Here is a 20,721-nt window from a genome sequence, read left to right as displayed (position 1 = left end):
AGTCCCGGGGCCTGTATTTGAAGATGGGCTGTCCTTCAACTATAGACAAGAGGGAGAGCTACTGGAATCACATGGGAATCAAGCCTAGTTGCTCTAACCAACTGAGCAAGAGGTTTTTGTCTCTCTGGATTGATCCTGATCCTTCTTAGGGGCCACCTGGCAAATGACCCGGAAACCTGGAGTAACAAGATATGGGAAGAGGAGGAGAAGAAAGCAGAGCACGATAGCTCAGCACCCTGTAACTTCCCATAGGAGAAGGTGACATGAAAGAACAGAAATTTTCTGATTCTTGATGGTGGTGGGGTTACCAGCAAGCTCAGACTGATGAAGGCTTAGGTGGGGAGGGGGTGCACAACATCATGGGAGGGGAGGTGGGCTCCATTCTGGAGTCATATTTTTCATACTGTCCTTCACCAGGCTGACCCCACCTTGCCCCTTATGCTCAGGGGCAGGGGTAAAAGGGAAGATCCAGGTCTGTTGCCCCATTGCAAACCACGAGGAGTTTCTATGGCAACAGCATACAGCCTGGGACCTTAACATCTTTCCTAGATTCTGGTAAAAGACAGCCTGCTGCAGGCCTCTCCTTAGGGTCAGACAGGCCACAGAGTGTATCGTGTAGTGAGCTCTGGTTCAAGACATCACTGACTGAGAAAAGAAAGAAAACTCGCAAAATGGTTAGAAACGAAGTGGAGCAAAGATTCCAAGTTAAACACCCAGTGCCCGTATACAGGCTTGGGCCCACAGAGCAGGACTACAAATCCCGGAGGGCCTGGCAGAGCCACAGAGAAGACTACGCTTCCCAGAGGGCGCCGCGACAGACCGACGGGGGGCGGGGAGGGGCGGGGCGGCGGGTGCTGCCCTCTGCCGGGCGCGGCGGGAAGGTGCGGAGTGACAGCGGGAGCCGGGGAGCCGGGCGCGGGGCTGGGTGACAGCGGAGGCGGCGGCCGCCGGCTGGACGTAGGGAGCGGCGGCGGCGCCGACGGCAGCGGGAAAGGCGGACGGGGCGGGCCTCTCTGGTGGCGCCGAGCCGGAGGAGCTCGGGAGGGGGCGGCCGGCGCAGCTCGCGGGCCGGACACCTGAACTTGAGACAAGTTGCCGGAGCCCCGGGGCGCGGGCGGCGGACGGATTGACCTTCAGAGCTAGGTGAGCGGAGCCGGGAGGCAAGGGGTACGCGGAGGGCCGGGAATCCCCGATCCAGGCTCCCCCGCCCCTATCCGGTGGGTCCGGGAGACAGGTGGGTGGGTGGGGGTGCGGGCTGGAGCGGGGAGCCGGACGCCGCGCTGCCACCCGCCCCGCTGTCTGTCTAGCCCGGGACGCCCGGCGCTTGGCGCGAGCGGCACCGCCTGCCAAGCCAGGGAGCCCCTGCGGCCCCTCCCTTCAGGCGCGGGCCGGGGGCGGCTTCTCTGCGACCTTATGTAACCAGGCGGGAGGGGCCGGGGCGGGCATGGGCCTTCCCGGCTCGGGAGCTGGGAGTCGAAGGGGCGGGAGGCGTGGGAGTGAACTTGCAGGAAGTTTGAGGGACCCGTGGGCCCTGCGCCCACTTCTTCTCCCGCCGACGCGGCAGAGGCGGGTGGCGCTGGGGAGGGCGCTGGAGGTAGGGGAGGTGTGCGGGGGCCGAGCCCGACAGGGCCTGGCCCTGCCGGGAGGGTCTGGGAGGGCCGGAGCAGTGCCACGCCCCGGGGGCTGGGCTGGTGGGGGGCGGGTGGAAGTCCCATCCCTCCCTCCCTTCCCGTCCCTTCCTCCCCCTCGGTCTCTTGAAGAAGCCGCCGCTGCCCGCGTCGCCTGCTATCTCCGAGCGCAGTCTTTTTCTCCCCCTTGCACTATTCCACGACCTTAGGGAGCCCCACCCCCAGAGCTCACCCTCTGCGCGCCCCTCTTTCTGTTTTTCCGGGAGCTCCCAGCCATCCACCCGTCCCACGAGGACCTCCCTCCAACACACACACGGTTCGGTCCCGAATCCCGGAAAACACGCCCCTTTCCCCCTATTCCCCGAGTCCGCACCGCCCAACCCCAGGCTGTCCCGCCCCCCAAGTCAGCGTTCCCTCTTCTCCCCTCTCCCCGTACCCCGGTCAGCTATTCGGCCGCAGCGCGTGCGCTTGCCTCCTGGAAGGGAGCGGGCTGATGCCAGCTCGGTCCCCGCCCCTCGGCCCCCTCCGGGCCCGGGTTCTGGCTTCACGCACCGCTGCCCGGAGCTGCTTCGGGTTGCGAGAGCAGGTTCGCGCCGCAGCCGCCTGGCGCACCCCAGCCTCGCGCCCTGGGGGAGGGAGGGCGGGTGCCCGGGGCGGGGCTCATCTGAGCGAGCGCCCGCACTGCCCAGCGCTCCCCCACTCCCGGTTCCCTGCCAGCCCCCTCACAGCGGAGTCCTTGCCACCTCCCCAGTCCACTCCAGCCATCGTTCTCTCGCCTGTCTGTTCTGGGGACGAGTCTGCGTGAGCGGTTTCTGGAGTAAACTTGAGCGCAGTGTTGTGTTTTCGCGTTTGCTGGGGAAGTGTCAGTTAATTATCGCCCAGCATCCACCCCGCCCCCCATCCTGAGTAAGGGGGTGCTTGCTTAATCGAGCAGGAAGGGTGCAAAGCCGTGCAGCTCCCCTCGCCCCTCCCCTCCCCATCCCCGCCCGTGACGCCTCTGGGGTGTGGACTCAGGCCCCTGCAATCGCCCTGGCCGAGATTTCACCGGCCAAGACCTGGCACTCTTGGGCATTTGGGATTGGGGGGAGGGGGGCAAGGGGCTGGTGTCTGGTTTCCTCTAGGGCCGCCAGATGCGGGTACGCTCAGATCAGAATGCAGTTCTTGGCTCCTTGGCCTGTTCCCTCAGAGGCCTTCTCTGTGCCTAGTCTGGGAGACAGCCCCCACGTCCTGTCCTCAGGGAGCCCACGGTCTGGGGAAGAGAGCAGTAATAGTTAGAGGTCCTCCATAGAGGCAGTGGAAGGGGAAGAGCGGGCCACCTTGAGAGCCTTGCCTGGTAGTCTGCTGGTATGCGTGTACGATGCCTCAGTTTCCCCAGCTGTGGGAAAATAGCAGCTGACCTTCTTTCTGCCTGCCTCCTGGTTTCTGGGACAGGAGAGCAGGAGCCAGAGTGCAAATGAAGGGTTGTTTGGGGGACTGTGTTTACCTGCTCCTGGAAAGGAGCCAGTGCAGCTTACAGGGGGCAAGGCCTGTTACAGCTGCAGTGTTACTTTACCTGAACGCAGCTCTGTGAGGTGCCGCCCCATGGGAACCCAGGTCTCCTGGTTCTGGGTCCCATGGAAGGGATGCAGGGGTGGGGCAGGGGACATCTCCTCAGGTGAGCGCTAACTCCAGGGAGAGCCAGCAGGGCTTCCGGGGGCTGACAGCTGGGTGACTCATAGTCAGAGGTGGGCCAGGGCAGGCAGGAGCCCATCTAGGGTCCTGAGGTAGTGGGGATACCCAGTGCTCACCTCCATTGCCAGACAGGCTCCCCTGCTGGAAAGTAGGTGGGAGGGGGCTCCCACTCCTCTGCGCTCAAGTTTACTCCAGAGGGCCTGGCTGCCCTTTGAGGGTCTGGCTTCTGGCTCTGATCCCTCCTGGGGCTCTGTTTATGGCTGTAATTGCATCATTAGCTGGAGTTTATAGAGTTACTTAGCACCTGCCCCTACAGGGAGTGGCCCAGCCACCCCTGGATTCTGTCTGTCTCTTCCTTTTCAAAGTCAACTTGGTCTCTGCCGGCAGCAGGGGCTTCCCCAACTACAGCTGGCCGGCGTGAAAGCCAGGTTGGGCCTTTGTCCTCAGGATGGAGGGCAGTCAGCACTTGGGGCCCAGCTTGGGGCTGCCCGGGAGATGACCGTGGAAATTGAGGTGGCCTCCTCTGATACAGAGGGAGGGAGCTCAGGATTTCCAGAGCCATCAGAAGTGTCCACTGCCCAGGATGCAGCTAGTGTAGGTATATGTAGGTAATGTGTGTGTCCTCATCTGAAAAAGGGGAAATAAAAATGCACATACCTCCGAGGCTGTCGTGAGGACTGAAGGCAGCAGTGCCTGGTACGTGGTGAGTCCATGGTGTTGCTCTGGTGTCAGTGTGTGGGGGGGTGTAATTGATGGGAGTTTGTGTGTGTAGTTAGATTACAGGTGTCTAGTTAGTGTGTGTATAGATGAATTGTGTATATGCATGTCTGTGAGAGTATAACAATAACACAGTATTATATTAATAGAATGTTCATCTATTCTCTATGCTATAGTAGAACAATGTTGTAATAAAACTTAGTTATAAACAATAGTTGCCAACATTAACTGTCTGTTTACTCTTTAGAATAAGGTAGGAATTATTATTTTCATCATACTGATTCAGAGAAGTTAAGCAAGTTGTTTGAAGTCACACAGCCTGAAAGGGGTAGGGACTCTAACCCAGGCCCAAATGACTCCAAAACCCATGTTCTCAGTCTCTAAAGACCACTTCCGAGTTTCCCAGGAGTTCTGTCTTACAGGGTGGGGGTGTGGTTGTCTGGGAACCTTCTTTTCCGCATCCCGGTCTGCTGTGAGCAGGGGTAGGAACATGCTGAGGCCCCTGCCCCAGGACTGCATGTATCTCCCGGCTGCCCCCCTGAGCTGCTGTCACAGGTGATCAAAGGACCCTTGCTGAGGGCTCTCTTGACTGGCCTGGGGGAGGAGATAGGTTCAGACCAGACTTCCTGGGTCTCCTTGGAAACCACAAAAGTTAACTTAGGGTGAAGCCCTCAGTGGTCACTTGTTTAACCGTATTTTGGTGTGTATAACGTGCTCCCATGTATAATGTACACCTACGTCTTAGGCCCAAACTATCAGGGGAAAAAAATCTTTCATTTTAATTTTTTAATTCAAATTTCTATCTGTTTACATTTAGGTACTTGTTTTCTGTAGTATAAAGGAATTTTAGTGTTGAGTTTTTGACATATTACAGTAAGAGAAATTTTATGTAACAAATAATTACAAAACACAAGAACTGGTACAAGGTACAAGAAATTTTACGTACTGGTAACAACTAACAACTTTACGAAGTTTACCCTTATGCATCCTAGAAGGCCAAGAATTTCATTGTTGCAAGTTCATCATAAGTTCAACAAAACCAATGACCCCATTCCAGGGTATTATTTTGCATTCGGGTATCATTATTGGTTTCTAGAGTTACACTTTTAACTCATAAGCATAAATAAAAGGATCAAAAACATTTATACAGATACGGAATTAGTACTCCCCACGTATAATGCGCACCCTTATTTTCCCCTCACAAATCTGGACCAAAAAGTGCGCGTTATATTCGTACATGGTTAATCAGATGTGGAGAAAAGGCTTTGAGAACTATTGGGGGAAACTGAGATGGCAGCGAAAGTCATGAGAAGAACACAGGACTTCCCATGTCGCCTCTGAGAGGCTATGCAGCTGGGGCAGGTCCATGCTCCTCTCAGCCTCAGTTTCCATCTGTGAACCTAGATCATCTGTGGGATCCCCTCCAATGCAAACCTCCTACAGATCTCTGGCAAAGGCACCAGAAAGGAGAGGCTTCAGAAAGGAAGGGAAGTGGGGTATGGGGGGAGATGGGGGACTGCTGAAGTCTACTCCGTAGAGCTTTCGCTAAAGACTGCCCCTGCTGGAGCGTCCAGCCAGTTTCTCTTGGGACACAGCCACAGCCCCCATGTAATGGGGCTACGTGTAACCTAGCAGGGGGCTTATTGAAAGCATGGACTCCAGGGCAAGGCGTCCTGGCTTGGAATCCCAGCTCTGCCACTTACGAGCTGTGTGGGCAAGCTGCTTCACCTCATTGTCCCTCTGTTTCCACATCTAAAAAGTCCGGGTTCCAGTAGCACCTACATAATAATTTATGCTATAGTGACAGCTGAGTGTGTCAGTGCATGCTGCACGTACGGGACTCAGAATTGTGCTACACTCAAGAATTGTTCATCATCATCAACTCTCATAACTCATTTACTTCTTTATTCCTCATTTTCAAGTGAGAAAATAGAGGCTCAGAGAACTCTAGAGAAGAAATAAAGGCCTATGGGCTGCAAACAGGCTCCCCCCACACCCTGGGGCCCCGCGGCCAACATCTACAAATGAGATGCCTTACAAGGGACTTTGAGATTCCTTGGCCACGGTCCCTCCACTCCCTGTGATAACACACCCAGCCTAGTCTCCACATTTAACAGTATAGCATAGAGGATGTGGCAATGCCTGCAGCCTCTCCACCATCCCGGCCTTGCCTGTCCCTTGGGATTCCTTGGGTGGCATCTGGCCTGGTCACTTACTATCCACTCCTGACCTGTGGCTCTCCCCTGCGCTCCTGCTGCCTGCTCCTCCACTCTGCACAGATTCCCTTGGCTGCGATGTCACTGAAGGCACAACAACCCTTCTAGTGATAGAGCAGGATCTGGGACTTAATATGCTCCCAGGAAATGCTTTGCTGTGGGGGGTGGGGGTGGGGCAGTGGGTGAGAACTGAGGGCCGCCCGCCTGGAGGGGCAGAAGCAAGAGGCAGTCATCACCAGTTTTCTTTCCTGGCTCTTAAACATGGGTATAAGGAAGAGGAGAACTGAGGTCTGGTCTTCCCCTCCCCTGTCCAGCTTCCTTGGGGCAAAGCCTCCTTGTTGGCTCTTCTCCACACAGAGGAGGTCCCAAAGTAAAATGTGATGCCGTGGGGCTTTATCCAGAAATCCCAACAAACTCGCCAGAAACCCACGGCCCATATTTCCCTCTCCCTTTCCTTGTTCATGCTCGTCCCTTCTCCTGGCTCCCCTACGTCCCTCCTTGTAACCAAACCCTTTGTCCATCTAGGCACACCTTCCCAGGAGACCCAGGGGGCTGTTCTGACTGCAGCTCTGGCTAGATATGATGATCCCCTGGGAGCTCTTTAAACATACCATTGCCTCGGAGTCTTGGGGGAGGGGCCTAGGCATCAATATTAAAAAAAAAAAAATCCCTCACATGATTCTGATGCCCTTTGTCTAAGGACTTGGTTCTCACATTTGAGTGCGCATCAGGGTCACCTGGAGGAATTGTTAAAACGCAGCTTTCCGGGGCCTCACCCCCACGGCTTCTGATTCAGTGGGTCTGGAATCACAGGTCTCAGATTTGCATTTCTGACCATTTCTCAGGGGATGCTAATGCTGGTCCCTAGACTGCACAAGAACCCATAGCTTTGCAGCTACCCAAGTAAGAGCTTCCTGTCTCCTGGGTCTCCGATTGCTTTGGGCCTCTCAGGCCTGTCTCCTTTTCAAAGCCAGGTCCCCAGGGGCAGGGACCACTCTGAGACCCTCTGCTGCCTCACCAGGCCCAGCTATGTCTAGTCAGCCCTTCCTTCCCCAGCCTGGCTCTCTGCCCCTGCCTCCTGTTACACTGACCACTGTCCAGCCTTGTGGTCTGGGCCCAACCTTCTGGGAGAAATGCTTGGGAAAGATTTGCTGTTTGTTCAGAGTGGGATGAGGTGGACAACGAGGGTTGGCACTAGCCCTGAGAGTCATCGGTACATGCGACAGGTCTAAAGCTCCTGCAGAAGTGCCTGGAGCCAGAGTAGCATTATTGGAATAGGGGGAGTTGTCCAAAGTGGGCCCCCACTTTGTTGCAGTGAGGCTATAAAAAGACCCATCGTGTTAGTTTACTTCCCCACCTTGTGGAGGGCAAGTAGTGGATCACTGTTTGAACTGTATTTCTTGTTAATAATAAAAATGCCAAAGAGCACAAAAGCAGATTCCCTTCTCCTTTCAGAGTGGAGGTGGTGGTGGGGGTCACTGCTGGAGGTAGGGTGTCTCCATCACCTTCTAGGAGGTCCTGGGCCTTGAGGACAGGGTGACCCTGGGGCTCCACCCTGGGCTGGTGGGGGTAGAGACTTCCTTAGAAGCTGGGGGAGCTGGGGCCGAGGCTGGTGGGAGGAGAGAAGAAGTGATGGCAGCCCTTTAGCCCTGCGATGGGAGGCAGGGTGAGCTTGGCTTTGGAGCCAATCAGTCAACAGATGAATGGAACGCTTGAACGTCAGCACCCTGGGCATAGGGTTTGGGTCTGTTTTGTTGGCTGGAGTATCCCCAGTGCCTGGAAGAGAGGCTTGTACAGAGGGTGACAGAAAAATGTATACACATTGTAAGGAAAACTGTATTAAAATTGTAATAATATATACCGATAATAAAAGATGAATGCAAGTCACATTTGACTTCTGCAATAACAAGAGGTGCTCAGAGTGGTTCCCATCAGCGTCCAAACACGTCTGATGACAGCGAACGACTGCTTGAGCAACACTGACCAAGGTGTCCACTTGTGTACTTGTTTTGGCGCCCCTGGGATATAGTAGATGCTCAGTAATCTTTGCAGAATGGGTGAGGTAGTGAGCATGATTTGAGCTCCCCACCACGTGCCCGGAAATGAGGACACAACAGATGCTATACCTGTGGTCTCTGCCCTGTGTCAGGCTGGGTATCAGCCTCGCCATCTCATAGGCAGGGCCTGTACCCAGCTCCACAAGGAGGAGCTCCCTGTCCCCGCCCCCCCAGTGATCTGGGCCCAGCCTTGCTCCTCTCGTGGCTCACAGTCTGTCCCTTCCTGCAGAGGGTTTGCCAACACCCCACCCGCCCTCCCCCCACACGCCCGAATTCTACCAGTGGGTCTGTGGGGTGGGGCTCGGTTTGTTTTCTCCTGTTTGCCAAGGGAAGTCACAGCCTGTCCTCTGCCTTGTTTATAATTGGTTCTCTGGGACAGCACCTGCCTCAGCCTGCCGCGGTCCCTGAGGGGTGCCGAGTGACACACTATACTGTCCACCCCCTGCCGCCTCTCGTCCCCTCCTGGCTCTAGCCAGGTGCGCTCTCAGCTGCCCAGCCAGTGCGACGCTGGCTGGCTTTGCTGCGGGTGGATTGGGACTGTGGGGCCAGCTGGTGTTGCCCCCACGTTGTCCAAAGGGAGTGTGGAGGCGCCACGCCAGCACCCCATGGATGAACTGAGCACCTCCTGGGTGCCTAGCACAGAGCCAGCCCAGCAGGGGGATGGGAAGAAGGACACCGCTGCCCCTCAAAGCTGACAGCCTCGCAGGGAATTTCAGTAACCACCGAGAACAGAGAAAGGCGGAGTGATGTAAGATAGGACGGAAGAGCGTCCTAAATGAACGCAAACGCCAGGCCGTCACTCTGAAGCGCATTCTTTCTTGGTTTGGAGAGTTTTTACAAAAGGGCTCCTGCCAGCACAGCGACTTTGGCACAGCCCTTCCTACCCTCTTGGGCCCCACAGCTCTACCGCCCCCTGGGGGTCACGTCTGCAGGCCTGGGGCAGATCTTTCCGGGAGGACTAGAGATCTGCTGAGTGTGAGAGGAGGCCACAGGGAGGCCACCTGAGCCACCTAGCTGCCACTTGGAAGCCCTGGGCCGTGGGGGTGTGGTGCTAAATTGGGCCCAACAGCTAAGCCTCTTTGGAGCTGCCTGTTGCTGAGCCCCAAGGCTTGGGCCTGGACCCTGGGGCAGTGTGAATCTGCTGTGTCCCCACCTCCTTTTCCTTCCCCCTCTCTCGCCCCCACCAATCCCTCTGACCCTCCATGTACTTCCACTGCATCTGGAACATGGATGCGTGTATGTCTCTCTCTCTCCCCTGCTCTCTGTCCCCCGCTTTCCGTATTCTTTCTTTTTTCTGCCTCTCTCCTTTTGATGTGTTCAGAGGGTACCTGCCCACATGAGCCTCTGAGGGGTCCAGAGGTATGGCCCAGGGCAGGGTGGCGTGGGTGGGAGGGTGCCAGCCTGAGGCAGCTCCCTGCCCGTGGGCAGCTCAGGGCGCCCTGGGGAGGGTCAGAGATGCAAGGGGCTGTGGTCCCCAGCTCCTGTGGGCTGAGGGGCAGCCAGTAGCCTGGGCCAGCTGGGGGACCCCCTCCACAGACAGCCCCAAGTATCATTGGATACTCCAGACCTGTGACTAACCATAGGTTCTTACCAGTTTGTTTGACCTAATTATAGTTTTGGCTTAATTTTCAAAGCCTGGTGTGAGAAGAAAATATTAGAGCTTCTATCTATTTCGAGCTCATCCTTTTCTACCCCCTTTTATTGTGAAATACTGCGTAATGGCTGAAAAGAGCATAATTGCTGAAAAGAGTAAACATGTATACTGTAATAAATAATTATGGCAGTGAGAACCCAGGTAAGCAAAACCCAATGAAGAGACAGACTGTCCTCTGCGTTCCACAGTGAGCTTGTGTGCCCCCTCGCCCAGAGGTAACCGCTATCCTCCCCTTCCTAATAATCATTTTCCCGCGTTTCTTTATCACGCAACCACCCATGTATGTAGCCTTTAAGAGCAGGTTGCCTGATTTTGAACTTAATACAGCCGAACGACACTGAACGTGTTCTTATGGTGTGTGTTTTCTACTCAACAGTCCACTTGTGAGATTCATCTATGTTGTGTGTAGCTATGGTGTGTTCCTTTTCATCGCTGTGTGGTATTCCACTGTGTGAACTTGTCGTTCTGTTTCTATCCATCCTACTGCTTGTGAACATTTGGGTTGCTTTCCTTTTTTTGGCGACTACTATGAACAATACCAAAAGAACATTTTTGTACGTGCTGCCTACTGCATGGGTGCATGCGTCTCCAGAGTATATATTACCCAGAGTGAAATTGCTAGAGCACAGGGTATGCAAGGCATATTTCACCTTTAGGAAATATTGTGGTAAGTGATTGTACACGGCACCGGAATTCCTGTTGTTCCATGTCCTCTCCAGCACTTGGTATGGGCAGACTGTTTAATTTCTGTCGTGCTGGTGAGTGTGTAACAGTGACTTATCATGGGTGTAATTTAGCTTTCCCTTCTTGGGTATAGAACGATTTTTGTATATGTTTGCTGACATGCATGATATAGTCATGCATCGGTATTTATAAGCAATGTATAAGAAAAGGAGCATGCACTGGGGGTACTCAAAAATTTTTACTCAGAGGAGCGTGTGATCAAAATAGTTGAAAGACTGTTGTAATATTGAGTGCCAGGGAAGGAGCTGGTTTCTAGGTTGGGGTGGGAGGGTGGCCTTGGGAGGAGACTCCCAAGTGGCAGTGCCCACCAGTGAGGCCGTCTCTGCCCAGAGGTACTGAGCCCGCCAAGTACTCACTAGTGCCTTCATGCCCTCCTGCCGGGTACATCTGGCACAGGAGGAGGGAGGCTGTCGGGTTAGTGCCCCCAGCAGATACCCTTCAACTTCGAATTGGCAGGTGCTCACCGTTCAGGGGCTTCCAGGGCAGTAGTTCTCGACCAGGGGCGATTTTGTTTTCCAGGAGACATTTAGCAGTCTGATGATATTTTTGGCTGTCGCAACTTAGGGAATGCTACTGGCACCCAGTGGGTGGAAGCCAGGGATGCTGCTACATACCCTACCCTGCGCGGGACAACCCTCCACAACAAAGAAGTGTGTGGTGCCAGGTGTCAGTTTTGTAGAGGCTGAGAAACTGCTCTAGGAAAAGAGCCAGGAAACAGATTTGCCATGAACTCGATGCATGGCCTAAATGCTTTGAGCTTTGGTCTCTTCATTTGGAAATGAGAGTGGCAAGGGTGGCTGTCCCTTCCCTTTCGTGGGGCTGTTGTCAGAACTGGGGAGAGGGTGGCTGTGTCGGTATTTTGGGAAGCATCCCAGGGAAGGGGCCTGCCGCCCGTGTTTCCAGGGGTGGGAGGGCTTTCCCTGTGCTCCCTGTCCGCTGAGCTGGAGGCATCAGGTGACAGACGGGCCATGAGCCTCAGCCCTGGTTCCTGCTATGCTAGGCCTCAAAGAGCTGTGGGGGAACTGCCCTGAGGGCCCCAGCCTTTTGATGAGGGCTGCAGAAATAAGGGCTCTCCGGGGAGCCCTGGGGCCCAGGCAAAACCATTTCTGACTTTGTCCTTAGCTGGGTGGGAGTCCAAGGTTGCATGGGGTGATAAGAGGCACTTATATTCCTTATCTGAGGCCCCGTTGCAAGTCTGGGCAGTGAGGGGTGGGAGCCAGAGGTCATCTCTGAGGGCTCTGCATACCCACGCCAGGCTCCTGCTCACCTCTGTGTCCTTCCAGTGTCAGGGTCAATGCTCCCTGGGTCTCTCCAACCTCCCCGTCTGGACCCACCTCCCCTCAGTGTCACCTCCTGCCTTCTCCCGGAGCCATGGCCTGCGCAGTCTTCCCTCTGCCAGCTATCCCGTCCTGAAACATAGTCTCACGAAAGCGCCTAGTAAACTCATCCATCCTGACATGTAGACGACTGACAACACTTAATGATTGGCAGCCTTTCTTGTCAAGAGGTATTTACCTATCAAAGATGGGAATCCCTTAGCTACCAGAAAGAAGCATGAGTGAGATGTCAAGTGTCTTTGACAGGCTGTTAGAGAAGCATTCTGGGGCTGAGAAACCTTTGAAATCGCATGTGTAGCAAGAGCGTTTTCTCACATGCGAAAATTGTGTGGTGGCTCAGGTCTTCCCAGAGCTTCCGAGGACTATGCTTGGAATCGGGGTCCATTCCAAGGTGGGCGACAGTAAGACTACGACCTGGGTGTCTGGAGACCCCGGGAAGGCCCAAGGCTGAAGTGACAGGTATGTGGCCAGTCAGGAAGGTGGTGAACTGTGCGGCTTCTGGCTAAGAGGGGACATATCCCGAGGAGGGGCTGGGAGGGTGGGTGGGTTAGGCTTAGGCCTTCGCTGGACCTAGTAGGAGTCCTGCAAATTCTTGCCTCTCTGTGCCTCTCCGTCTTGGTGCAGTGGCCAGTGTGGCCTGCGGCATGCGACACCAGGCCATGTGGGAAGTGGGTGACTGTCGGAGGCTCAGTCTGGGAGGAAGCAGGGCCACTGTAGGTGGCCTGTCCTGGCTTGGTGAGATTGGAGCTGGGAGTCCGTCTGTGTTGGGTAGACTTGTGGGTGAGAGAGGCCTTCGGAGCGTGTGGTTCCCTCTGCGCTGTGAGCAATCCTTGGCCACATTTGCAGCTCCCAGGGGATTGTGCAACTTCCTCTCAGGCTGAGGTGCAGGGGGCTGGGTGAGAAACAGTGCTGGGGAAAATGAGGAAATGGGGCTGGCGCCGAGGCAGGGGCATGGCTCTGGGCTCCGGCCCCCCGACGAGCTGAGTGTTCCGGGGGGCCTGCTTCCAGGAGGCCACCCTCTCCCAGGTAAGAGGGTGTATATTGCGTGTGTGTGTGTGTGAGTGTGTGTGTGAGTGTGTGTCTTGGGGGAGGTGGGTGAGCAGGAATGAGGCTCACGGCTATACTGGCATGGGGATATCTTTTGAGCAGGGTCAGGGCTTGGGAGGCAGGTGGCCCAGGGGAGGGGCCGTGCCGGGTCAGGGGCGAGAAAACAGGCCTCCCTCTGGGCCTGGGATGGTGGAAGATGTGTGACACCAGGAGGCAGAGTTGCTGGCTTCCAGCCCCACCTCTGAGGAGCCGTGTAACCCTGGGCAGTTGAAGCACTCACTGCCTCTGCTCCTCACGTCGCAGGCGTGTTTGGGGGCTCTGGTGAGAAGGTTATGGGCATGATGTGCTCTGTGCGACACTGGCCAGGCCATAGTAACCACCCACTTACATCAGGGGTTGGGAGTAGTGACTGGGAGCGCCTGGCCGGTGTGTGCAGTGCCAGCCTGGCTGGGGTCAAGTCCTGGCCCTGCCACTTGGCACCATGTGATCCTGGTAAGTTAACGAGCCTCAGTTTCCTCTTCTGTAAAACAGAGATGACAATTATAGCACCCACCGCGTGGGTTCATTGTGAGGATTAAAAGACTGAATTCCTGCTCGGAACGGCGCCTGGAACCTGTGAGTGAGCGCTCTGCACAGGTTCACATTTTACTGGTACGTGAGCGTGTTTGTGTGCAAACACCAAGACCCCTGCCTGGGGCTCACGGCGATTGTTTGCGTTAGAATTGGGGATAATAAGGGGAGCTCGCGTTTCCCAGGCCGCACTCCCTGTCAGGCACTGGGCCAAATGCCCCTCCCTCACAGACACTCTGCGAAGTGGGTGCTGTTCTCACCCCCATTTCCCAGAGGAGGACAAGGAGGCACAGAGGCGTTGAGTCCCTTGCCCAGGACAGTGATGTCGGTGAGGGGGGAATGCAGAATGGTCCCCTGAGCGCAGAGAGGGACCACGGTCCTCAGGTCCTTAGTCCAGGCCTCTGCTGGAGGTGGGTGTAAAGGAGGGAACAGCCCTTGCTGGGAGGGGTGTGAGGGTTGGCCGTAGAGCCTGTGGGCTCTGGCCCATCTCCAATCAAGTAGCCAACTAGTATAAAGAATGAAGTTGCTACAGAGAATGGCTCTTTAGTAGTTGGAGTTAGAGCAGACTTCTCTGGGGTGATCTTCCCGCCAGTGTGTGGACGTAAGAGAGACGTGGAAGACCAGCTAGTGGACAGAACGTGCAAGGGTGATGAGTGCGGTTCCAGCTGCAGCCAGACCTGGCTTTGAACTCTGCCTGAGCCGTCTACGAAGTGACCTTGGGCGTCAGTTTCCTCACATGTAAACGGGGGGTTGTAGTGGTCCCTACCTCCTTGGGTGAGGATGGGATGAAATGAGATATCAAGTAAGATGCTTAGCACAGGCCTGGCCTGGAGCAAGTGTCCCATACGTGGGCGCCTTTATCACGAACCTGTTGTAGAGGGGTCAGGTGCCAGGTGGGGAGTTTGGGCCATACAGATATCCATGGAGGATCGTTATTTGAACTATGGATCAGGGCCACTAATTGGACCCTAATCTGGCCATGAAATCAGCTTAGTAGGTCTCAATGAACATTTTGTTAAATGAAAAAGAGTAAAAAACATCCAAGTGTATCGCTCAGTATTGGTAAGGTTGTTTTATGCAGCCTTTTTTGTTTCATGTTCTCATTCATATGTATGCATGCTGTGTGTGTGTGTGTGTGTGTGTGTGTGTGTGTGGTGGGTCAAATAAAAAGTATTTTTCTGTGAGTCATGATCAAAACATTTGGGGCCACTGCTTGAGAGATGATCTCCCTGCTATGCAATGTGCACGAAGCACCTACTGAGTGCAAGACCCAGCCTCACATTCCAGGGGCCAGACTGGGGAGTTTGGGCCCGGTTCTTAGCAGGGTGTGTGTGGGTGAGTGGGCTTCGTGAGCGTCAGCAGAGGCAGAGGGTGAGGTGGACAGGAACGGCTTTCTGAGTGATGCAATGTGTTAGATGGGGACAGTGAGAGGAGACAATGCCTGGGCTGAATGGTTGGCTCGGGGTCTAGAGCTAAAGAGCCACCTTGGGAGGTGGGGCTCCTTGTTAGCGGAGGGCTGCAGGGCCAGGCCTGGCCAGAGGTGCCCCTACTAGTTAGAGTGGAGTGGGTGGGGCCATCTCAGGGCATTGGGCAAGGGCTGTGCCCATCTCTGGCTGGGGTAGGGTAGGAAAGAGGAGAACTCAGGGTTACTGATGCTCCCCCACCCCCAAGACTTGCAGGATCCCCAGTGACTGAGTGAGACCCAGGGCCCACAACTCAACTATTTCTTCCCTCCCCTTGACCCCTGGGAGTCTCTTGGACATTCTCCTCCCCTCTGCTGCCCCAGCTTGCTCTGGTGGGTCTGGCCTGGGACCTGGCTCAGCCCTGAGCCCTGGTCCAGAAGAAAGAAGCCTTTCTGTTACTTTGATCCATGCCCAGGGCAAACCAGGGCCTCAGTTTCTTCATCTGTAAAATGGGCTTACTAACCCCTGAGCAGCTAGCCTTATGGGTGGTGATACTCATCTTATGACCTAACGTGGATGAACTGGCTGTAGGAAGTATGGAGAGCTCTGGGGGGGTTGTCATTGTTGTCTCTAAGCCTGGAAGAACTGGGGCAGGTCATGAGGACATCAGCTGCCTGGCTGGAGAGCCCCCTGCCTCCCCACCCCATGACCTGGGGCCTTGGGGCAAGGGTGAGGAGAGGCCTGTGACCCATGCTGAACTGGGGATATCCCCTGCTCCGCGGGGAAGTAGCCTTTTAGGGACATCAGAGGATGAGACCCAGGTTTGGCGTAGGTGTGGGAACCCCAACTTCCAGAATCCCCACCTACATGGGGCACCTTAGGGGCCCCAGCCTGGAGGTCCGTGTTGCCAGGTGGAGGGGGCAATGCCCTGGGATTGACTGGCAGAGGCCAATTTCCAGGAAGCTGTGGGTGGCTTCCAGCCTGCTGAGCCCAGAGCCCAGAGGCTCAGGCGTGAGCTCCCACAGTAGAATGGGGTGTTTAATGCTAGGTCATGTATACTGAGCACCTCCCATGTGCCAGGCACTGTGCTAAGTACCTTTGTATGTTGGCAGATTTCATCTTCACCGTAACCTAATACACAGGATCTTTTTTTTTTAAATTAAAGTTTATTGTACACCTGGGTGACAATCACTAGTAAAGTTACATAGATTTCAGGTGTACAATTCTGTATCACATCATCTATAAATCACACTGTGTGCTCATCACCCAGAGTCAGTTCTCCTTCCATCACCATATATTTGATCCCCCTTACCCTCTTCTACCACCCCCTCCTCCCTTACCCTCTAAGGATCATTTTTATTATCCTGTTTTACTGTGAGGAAACGGAGGCCCAGAATGGTTAAGTCTCTCACCCAAGGTTACCCAGCTAATGAGTGACAAAGCGGGGCTGAGGGCATGAGTTCTGCTTTCAAGATGCCAGGGTTGAGATCTGGGCTGTACCACTTACAAGCCATGTGACCTTGGACAAGTGACTGAATCTCTGTCACCATTAGTTTCTTGCTCTGTGAAATGGGGTAACAACAGTGCCTTCCTCCAAGAGTTGTCCGGAGAATTCCGTGAGATAAGAGAGGTAAAGTGCTTAGTGCATAATAAGGGTACAGTAAATGGGATCCGCTTCACCAGCTCTCCTACCTGCAGTGCGACCCTGGGCTCCCTGGGTCCCAGTCTCCTCAGTTGTGTGACACAGGGTATTGGCACTTTCCTTGGCCCTCTCAACAGGACCGTTGAGAATCAGAGGGGAGCAAAACCCTGGGTGGGTGCTGAGGCCTTTACAGAGCAGAAATGCTAGACTCCACAAAGCCCCAAAGCTGCCAGGCATTTTTCAGGGCTTGTAGCGAACCGCAAGGTCCTGATGTACCTTGTCTGGGCCTGCTTCAAGCTTTCAGGTTTCCTGCTGGCCCCCGCAGGCATTTCAGTTAGTGACCATATATTTACTCTGGGATTTCCCAAGGTGTGTTTTGTGAAGGGTTTGGTGGTCAAGTAGGGATGGCAGAATGTGAGTCAAAAAACAGAAAATGGGTTTCTTTGCTGCAGGACTTGTCAGGGCCTTTAACACACTCATACTCATTGTGTACCCCCAATATGTGGTCATGTTATACCGCAGGATGTCTCAAAGGCCTGGTGTTCAGAGCTCCATTTTTCAGATGGAGAAATCGACCTGGAGTGAAGCCTAGGAAACGATTTCCCCGGATGATGCACTTAACCTCTAGCAGAGCTAGGACTAGACCTCAGGGCTCCTGAATCCACGGCCAGTGCTCTGCTCAGGACACCCCCTCCTTTCCCTCTTTCCTCCGTTCTTCTCAGAGAAATGTTGTGTGTGGTGTTGCCGCCTTCTTGAAGTCTCCTCACCCTTTTCTGGCCCCCTCCCCCTGGCTCCCAGCAGCATTAGAGGGTGTCCCACTGTCTCTGGGCATTGTTGGAAGATGGGGCTGGGCCCAGCATATGAGCTCCTGGAGACACTTTCCTGGCGGGTAGATGGCAATAAAGCTTCATCCCAGCTGCAGGGCCCCTAGCAAATGAATTCCGTTTTCTGAGGCTCCGTCTTGTCAGCTGTGTAATGAAACCCGTCATCGTCTGTCATCTGCAGTTATTGACAGGCTCAGCTCGACACCATATGTGAATGTGCTCTATTAATTTTCAATTTATGTACAGACGTGCACGAGTCTAAAAATTCTTGTCATCTCTGGGGGCGATGAGGGAAGAACAAGGAGGCGAGAGGGAGACCCCTGGCCGTGGGATCCGGCACGGTTTGGGCTCCTAAGTTCCCATGTGCCCCACCTTTGATGTCTGCCCTGTAGTACGTTGCTATCCATCTCTGGGCTCAGTTCCCCTGATCACCTCTGAAGTGGGCCAGTGTGACTGTTTCTAGGGACCCATTTCACAGGTGAGACATGTGGAGGAGGGGTGCTGGGACAGGATTGCCCAGTTTCCCACAGGGAGTGGGTGTTAGAGGTGGGAAGGAAACCCAGGGTCTCGGTGCCGCTGTCCAGCTCTCCTGGAGCAGGGTGGTCTCTCCAACTTCTGCTCCTTTCATCTCCGGCTCTTTCACATAGGGAGCTGGCCACCTGGGAGCACGTATGGGCATGCCCACCGCTCTGTCCGCGTGGCAGTTGGGGTATGACTGCCCCAGACCCTCTGCTGTCTGTCGGGGGCTCCAGGTGAAAGGCCACGCGGTGGGCGGTGGGCGTGGGTGGGGAGGTGGGAGGAGGTGGGGCCTCCCTGGCAGAGTCCTCTCTAGGAGGGCTGTTTGCCGGGTTTATTCTTAGCACTGACTCATTATAGAATCTATTTTTAGCCCTGTTTCTAAGTGTTGCCAACATCTGGTGCAGCCAGTACCGAAGGGGGTGGGGGTGGCAGGGGCGACCCTTTTGGGCTTTGCTGGGGACTGGAGCCTCTGGCAGGAGAGCAAGGACGGAGACTTCTGCTTCCTGCACCTGCCACCACTTGAAGCTGGGCATGCAGTAGGTGTCCTGTTTATGCCTGTGCATCGATTGCTCTGCCACGATCTCATCATTCTCGCTCCAGTTCCTAGTGAGAGGTAGGGGAGGTGGGATAAATATTACCATCTAGCTGGAGAGCATCTGCTGGCGGGACCCATCAGGCAGGCTTTCCCACATGCAGCCCTCGGGGGTTCCAGTTGGCCTCTCACCTCTGCAGAGGGAACCTCACAGGAGGGACGCAAGCCCCAAGCTGGGACACTTGTTACCGCCACCACTGAAGGAGGAGCAGCAGATATTATAGGCCTGACTGCCTGAGGTCGAGTTCTGGCTTTGCTCCTTCCAAGCTGTGTGACCTTGGGCAAGTCATCAACCACTCTGGGCTTCAGTTTCTTCATCTGTGAGATGAGGAGGGGCATGTAGCGTGGTGAGGATTAAGTGAGATAACATACGAGGCACCCAAATCGGGAGTGCCACATAATAGGGAGATAGTGCAATTTTTATTGCTTTTTTTATTGTTGTTACTCATGAGAAGCTCTGTGTGTGCTGTGCTGTGGGAGTGAGGTGGGCAGGAAGCTTCTCAGCTTTCCTCTGAGTGAGGGGAAGCTTGGGCTGGGGCCCAGAGGGAGTGGTGGTACCCAGCCGTCACGATGGTGGTGATTTCTACGGGCTGCAGCAAGGGGTCGGGAGCACACAGGAGGTGCATGTGGGCCTTGCCCTTCACAGGTCGGATGAGTTGCTTAATTTTTCTGTACATCCATTTCTTCACCTACAGGATGATAATAGGTAGGCCATAGAACTACGGTGCGAAATAAAGCATTAGATGTTTGCACAGCATTTTTTCCAGTGCTGGGCACGTGGTAAGAGCTGAATCCATGAAACTTTTCTTTTTTCTTTTTTTTTTTTTGCTGTGTCCCTTTCCTGTGTGAGGGATGGCATGCCGTCACCTTGGGAATCGGGGGTGGAGGGGGGGAGGGGGGCTTGGCCTAGAGGTTGGGAGGGGGGCTGTGGGGTCCGCACACATTACTCACTTCCCCTGGGCTTCGGTAACAAGAAGAGGCCAGAGAAAGCTGTGGTTTTCATGCTCTTTCTCAGAACCCCAGGGGGGTGCTTTGGGAGCCCCCAGGTGCAGGCCAGGTGGTCTGGTTCTCTCCGCTCCCCACAGAGCTGCTTCATTCTCATGTTTTACATGTCAAGGTTCTAGGTACATTGTGTCTGAAGATGGGGTTCTCATCCTGGGTGACCTCCCTCTGACTTGTCATTGACTTGGGAGCTGACCTGTGCAGGTGGGCTCTGGCATCCCTGGGCACTGATGCCTGACGGGTGCTGGGGCCCCGCCCGGGCTGTGGGGACACAGAGGGGGCTGCCAGGCTGCTCCTCAGGGGGCAGGTTTGAGTGCAGCTCCTGCCTTGCTGCCTGCGGGATGCAGGTGCCTTGAAAACAAAACTCAATCCCAGAAGCAAAACCTTCCAGGAAGGAGCGAGCGCTGGGATTGGGCAGAAACGCCCTGCCACAGCACTGGCAGGTAGTAGGTGCTTAGGGAGTATTTGAAATGAAGGAGCGAAGTGGTACCAGGGCAGCATCCCAGAACAGTGGTCCCTCGGATGTGGTGGCGGGCCTTCCCCTCTGCCTCGTCTTCCTTCTCACCCCTCACCCCTCTTCCCTGGCCCCTGCTTAGTTTGAGCAGCCTTAAGACACCCAGCCCTGGGGGCCAGGCTCAGCCTTGCTCAGAAACTTCAACAAGATACTTCCCCAACCTGAGACTCCATTCGTTCATCAGTAAAATGAAAGCCATTGGCTCAGCTTCAGAAGGCTCCTTCTGGCTTTTTACAGCTTCAGTTCTGAGGGCAAGTGACATACACACACACACACACACACACACACACCCCCCACATGCTATGGCTCAGTTGGGGAAGTGGGGGCCTGTGGGTGGGAGGGGGAGGGTGGGCATCCAACTGTGTCTACTGGGCTGGGGCCACCACTGTGACTTCCATGTGTGACCTTCTGGGAGTGTGGGCAGCAGCCGTAGGGGTGCACATCTGTGTCATTATGACTGGGTGTGAGGTTGTGTGTGAATCAGGCCAGTGAGGGCGTAAGGGCAGTTATCTCCCTTTGCCAGGAGCTTCCCAGGCTCTGAGGAGAATGGAAAGTGATTCATGCAAAGGAGCCCCAGCTCCGCA

General features: G+C 55.0%; 1 protein-coding gene across 4 annotated transcripts in view; it reads left to right on the top strand.

Moving 5' to 3' along the window:
• The first annotated feature begins 890 nt into the window (after positions 1-890).
• The window catches only part of TFEB (transcription factor EB), a 46,977-nt gene continuing 27,146 nt past the window's right edge, over positions 891-20,721 (top strand). The window contains exons 1-2 of one of the 4 annotated variants that reach the window (XM_033102920.1): positions 12,954-13,050; positions 13,603-13,722. The gene's annotated coding sequence lies outside the window, so the exon portion shown is untranslated. Of the gene's footprint in view, positions 1,144-3,974; positions 3,996-12,922; positions 13,051-13,602; positions 13,723-20,721 lie in introns of those variants that run through there. The other 3 variants (XM_033102917.1, XM_033102921.1, XM_033102918.1) reach the window with 3 other exon arrangements.

Source organism: Rhinolophus ferrumequinum, chromosome 3 (genome assembly GCF_004115265.2).
Source record: "Rhinolophus ferrumequinum isolate MPI-CBG mRhiFer1 chromosome 3, mRhiFer1_v1.p, whole genome shotgun sequence".
Taxonomy (NCBI): Eukaryota; Metazoa; Chordata; class Mammalia; order Chiroptera; family Rhinolophidae; genus Rhinolophus; species Rhinolophus ferrumequinum.
Note: the sequence above shows the minus strand (reverse complement) of the source record. Positions and strands in the feature narration are given on the sequence as shown.